Raw genomic sequence first — 5,395 nt, 5'->3', positions numbered from 1 at the left:
CGTTGTTTTAACATTTTGTAAAGGGAAGCAAACATTTAAAAAGAATATTTATACATAAATTTCATCGTTTCGCGTTTTAGCCACATGTTGGATAGTGTGTTTGATTTGTTCACTAAACACCGCCGCAATTTCCCCTTCGTTTTTCGAAAATCACCCCTAAATCACAAAATAAGGCGTGGGGAGAGAATCTACCCTATTTATCAAATGCTGGCAGCACCACTGAAGCTGGAAGCAGGATAATAATCTAATTCTACTCTTCATCACATTCGAGAATACGCAGTCAAAATGAAACAGCACCTTTGAACGGCGCTGCGTCGACGACCGTTCTGTCTCTCTCTAGCGTGAAGGATTATATAATGTACAAGAGTAATGAAAGAATTAAAGAAAAAAGGACCCATTATATTGAATGTTATCAATAATATCGAGTGGAAATAGGGGGTGCTGCAGTTCCGCAGTGCCTATACACGTGCCGCCACTGGATGGGATATTCTTAGAATTCCATCGCCCGTCACCTTCCAGTGATGGGTAAGGATGAATGAATTAATCTAGTTGAAACGATCCAACCGGGTACAGACAGCATTCACCCACACGTCGCAGATTCGACCGAAATGTTATGCAAGAGCTCGAGTGGAGAGTTCTACCACACCCATTGTATTCTCTTGATATTTCACTTTCAGATTATTACATTTTCCGGTCTCTCTCCAATAGTCTGGGAGGTGCTTCGTTCAACAACGGTAGGGAGCTGGAAACGTGGCCCAATAAATCTACATTGATTTTTACCATGAAGACATTGACAAGTTAGTGGAACGTTAGCAATAAGTCATCAACACAAACGTTTATTACTGACTCATTTGTTAAAATTGTAGATGAAAAATAAGGATTAAAATAAAGGGGGAAAATAAACGAATTCCTTTGACGACGTAATATATGACACACGCACATGTGTGTGTGTGTGTGAATGTGTAAATATACATTTGTTGAGGATTGCGCGAGTGTCCACGTGTGTGCGTGTGTGTAAGTATGTTACATAAGACACATGCAACGGGTGGCTGACTTTCTTTAAAGCTACTTTCTCATGTTTATCACAGAGATCGTGTTACCAGGAACTCTGTTGAAACAAGACGAAATCAGTGATTTATCAGGGGAATTGACGCATTGGTTTCTGTTCTGTGTTCTATAAATAACAGTAAATAGTCCCTCATAAAAACTGCTTAGACAATTAGATAGATACTGAATTCCCACAGTTTTAGAATTTTCAGTATCAAAATACGAATGCCTAGCTTCACTCACCATAACCAGATTCTTGTGGGCCCACGTTCGAACGTTTCCAGAGCCCCATGGAAGGGAAAGCATATATTTTGAGTGAAGTTGGTGCTTTCCAGACTGTGGTGTGAAAGAGTTTTCGTACAAAATCAAGCTGTTTCAGATGTGGAAGGAAACTAGAGAGAACAGTAAGCGAACCAGGAATATGTTATAAAGCTTGTTCTGTCGTTTATAATTTCTTGGGCTCAAACCAGGACAACGTTGATATGGTTAATGTAGTTTGGTGTCTTAACAAAAAATGAAAATAAATTACAATAGAAACGAGGGGTGACGGCAGTGAAATCTAATAATTTCATTATACAAGCACACCTCAACTTACGTCGGTAATTAGGTAAAGTGAGATAAACCTGTATTTAAAATAACATTAATAAAAAAAACATCATACATATAGTTGATTCAGGCACTGCCCCAGGAATCTTTCAAAGGGGGAGCACAAAGTCAGAAGGGAAAACAATTCCAGGAGAAAAGTGCGTAATAACATTATTTAGAAGGGCGCGCTTCTTTTCGTGAGGGGATCATGTGCCCCTCAGGCGCCCATCTTAAGTCCGCCCCTGTTTTTCACGGTTTCCAAACCTATTTCGCTACATATACTCTTACAGATGCAATCTTATTAATAAAGCATTACTCGTTCCAAATTGTCACCTGATTCTTTCTTGGCCAGTTCGATGGTCTGTGTGTGGACGTTCTCATCGTTTAAAGAATACGTCACAGCCTCGCAACTACGCGATCTAAACTACCATAGGGAGCCCATCTCAGTGGATATCGAACGCATTCTTGGGGGTATTTCGGTGTTAAAGCGAACAAACTTAATTGAACTTGACACCAAGAAAATACTGGAAACCGGGACTGTCCAGGATGAACAAGAACGTGTATGGTTGGGTAAATCTGCATAAAGCAGAGGTGTCAAACTCAATCGTAGAGGTGGTGGTGGTGGTGGGGTGCAAAACTCAAAGCACGCTTTAGGTCGCAGGCCGAACAGGGCAAACAATTATTGAACAGACTAAAACTTTTTGAACATGAACATGTATTGAAACAGATGGTATATAATTTTATTCCAAATATAAATTAACTTAAATTACTTAAAATATTTTGCCCTGCATTAAAATATCTCTTGTCGAAATTGTTAAAAATAAAGATAAGAACATGTCAAAGAAAAAAGAAAGAAAATATAAATAAAAAAAGGTGCTTTTTAGTGAAAACTGAAATAATAAATGAAAACTTTCAATATTCTTTCTGCAAAATTGTCCGAGCTGCCTGCCTTGGCATCGTTTCTTAGCAACGAGTTCTGAGACTCTCAGAATGGATTTCAGGTGTTCATTTGTGACGCTGTTTTGTTGTTGTTGTTATCTTCGTTACTGAGAACAGCCGCTCAAACAGATATGTGCTTCCAAACAAAGACAGTGTTCGAGCTGCATGTATACAGAGCTGGGGCATTATTACTTCAGGTATGAAGCGGGTGGACTGTGCGGGGCCCCCACAGATTCGTATTTTACTCTTAATGTCCCCTTACACTGCAATTCTATCAGCTCCATTTGATAGATAACTACTACAACTCAATGACGTCACGTGAAAATGATCCCCCGAAAGAACGATAAGGTGCACTGTAGGGGTTGGTAGATTTTGCGTCATCAGCGCTTCACAACCCGCGATTAGAGAATCGAAGGAGACGTTTCCCGGCATGCTTTGTTGCAGTTACAATTAAGACTCAAGTGATTGTAGTGCAGCCAGTGTTATGTAATATCATGGCATGGTTGCTTTAGCCACACACACTATGTATGTGTAGTTGTAACAAGAAGGCATGGCTGTTACTGAGGGCAGCAAAATACTCTATTTGCCGATGCCGCTATTTGGACAGATTTCATGCTGATATCAAAACGGTCTCGCGGGCCAGGAGTTTGACATGTCTGGCATAAAGCATTCAACATAAATTCCTCATTATTGAAGTTGGATCCATTAAGTATATTGATTATCTTCATAATTAACACGAACAGAGCATGGGGATTAAACTGTATCGAATCGTTAACGAAATTTAGAACGATGAACAGCCAAGGCACGAGACACAATAATATTTCTGCAAAATCAGGTCTCTTGTTTTAGTGGAAGTGTCATACGTTTTCTAAATAATGGATCAAAAGCAAAAACAGTAACTAGTACACAATCGATTTTCTTGCAACTGATAGTCCGGCACCTCCTTTAATCCGGGTCAATTATGAGGGGGCCTCATAATCACCGTGGCCGCCAGTCTTGTTCATTGCGCGACTGTTGGTGGTATTTGCACTTGATAGGGCAGTCAACCAAGATTTCGAGAGATCCTCTGTTTATTAGCTTCAACTTTTAGCTGTGGCTTCCACAGGAAAGACAACAGAGAGCATCAAATAGATCGTGGTGTTTTGGTACGTAAACTATGTGACACACGCACACACACACACACACACACACACACACACACACACACACATGTATAAGTGGTGGCGGTGGTGGTGGGAATTTAGTAAACGGGGCAAAATGAGTAACTTTTGATTTCTCGTTGTTTCCACCCCACCTGTTTGAAATCATTGCATTGCAAGTATTGCATCATTATTTCGTACTCGTGCACCATCTTTAGGGGTAAAAATCGGTCAGCATAGTTTGGCGTTTTGTTTGGTGTTTCTTTATTGAAGTGTCCACACGCATAGGTTCTTTTATATGGATGTGCAATTTCCTGGTGGTATTCCTTATGTAGGATACGGCACCTTTTACTGCAGACTACTTCGTATATCACATCGGCCCTCGATCACGTTCCGATGTCGATGATGGGGCAGCTGGTTTATGTGCACCCCACGATACTGTTTGGGGTATTTTTCTTCAACAGGACCTTCTTTGGGGATGGACCGGTATGCAATCGGTGTGCACCATCTGCACAGAAGTGCCAAACCCAGGATTTTAAGGTTCCCTCAGTACCACCCAACGCAACAGGGGCAATCTCAGAATCACGGAGGCCCTTCTTATTAACAAATTAAGAGCAGCCATTAACGATAGGAAAGAACTACGCGAAGCAGAACAGTTGCACCAAGAATACCCGTCTGCGCATGTCACCTTCCTCCCCCGCCCCCGCACCTGAGCAACCATTGTTCCAACGATTTTTTCCAGTTGTTCCGGAAGAAGAAAAAGAATCCGAATTCGGAAATATAGAAAAATACAAGGTAAAACTGCAACTTTATTTTGTTTTCTTTTCCTTGTGTAGTTTATTTTGTAAGTTCTTGCATTGTTCCGGCCTTACACAACAGTCTCTTTATACATACGTACATCGATATATATCAAAGTAAAATTGGAAGGTAACGCACGTGTGAAAATATGTGGGGAAGAGGATTTCAAAATGCAGAGGTCTTTTAAAGATGTTTGTCTTGATTGGTTTCCCTTTTTTTAAAACAAGATTTTCAAAAGTAAAGTGCAAGGCTTTCTCTTTAACAATGTTTACTAGACTGGAGATGACTAAAGACTGGTCATTCCTCTAAAATCGTTATAAACAATTATGATGTTTGATAAGCTTTTGACAAAGCGATACACGCTTTCTCCTATCAAATACTGTCTACAGATTCTTTCTGTATATATGCTTATAAATAATTACGATTTCTGATGAACTTATAAACAATTATCAACTTATTTTACTGACTATTTTGAACTCTTTTACGTAAACTGTTTAAACACAAAGCCTCACTTAACATTTTCTTATCATCGTCAAAGACTCTATCACTGTATTTTAATAGATCTATGTTAACTAATCTTTAATACCACAAAGGCTACACAAAGCCCTGCACTTCACTTTTGAAAATCCTTTTTTTAAGAAAAAGGTGTAACCAATCAAGACAATAAACATCTTTAAAAGACCTCTGCATTTTGAAATCCTCTTCTCTATATATACATGTATATATCCATGCTATCATGGAAAGCGGACGTTAAACGACGACGATGATGATGATGATGATATATATATATATATATATATATATATATATATATATCAAAGACATGCAACATCACCAGCCAATATGAGATGGACATTTAAAGAAGGAGGAATAACTCCCCCCCCCCA

The 5,395-nt window shown here is 39.4% G+C and overlaps 1 long non-coding RNA gene across 1 annotated transcript in view; it reads left to right on the top strand.

Moving 5' to 3' along the window:
- Positions 1–2,741: 2,741 nt before the first annotated feature.
- LOC106867299 (uncharacterized) overlaps positions 2,742–5,395 on the top strand; it is a 22,873-nt gene continuing 20,219 nt past the window's right edge. The window contains exon 1 of the long non-coding RNA XR_001409121.2: positions 2,742–4,505. This is a non-coding gene — a long non-coding RNA (uncharacterized LOC106867299). The remainder of the gene's footprint in view (positions 4,506–5,395) is intronic.

Source organism: Octopus bimaculoides, chromosome 21 (genome assembly GCF_001194135.2).
Source record: "Octopus bimaculoides isolate UCB-OBI-ISO-001 chromosome 21, ASM119413v2, whole genome shotgun sequence".
NCBI lineage: Eukaryota > Metazoa > Mollusca > Cephalopoda > Octopoda > Octopodidae > Octopus > Octopus bimaculoides.
This window is presented reverse-complemented; position numbering and strand designations above follow the sequence as displayed.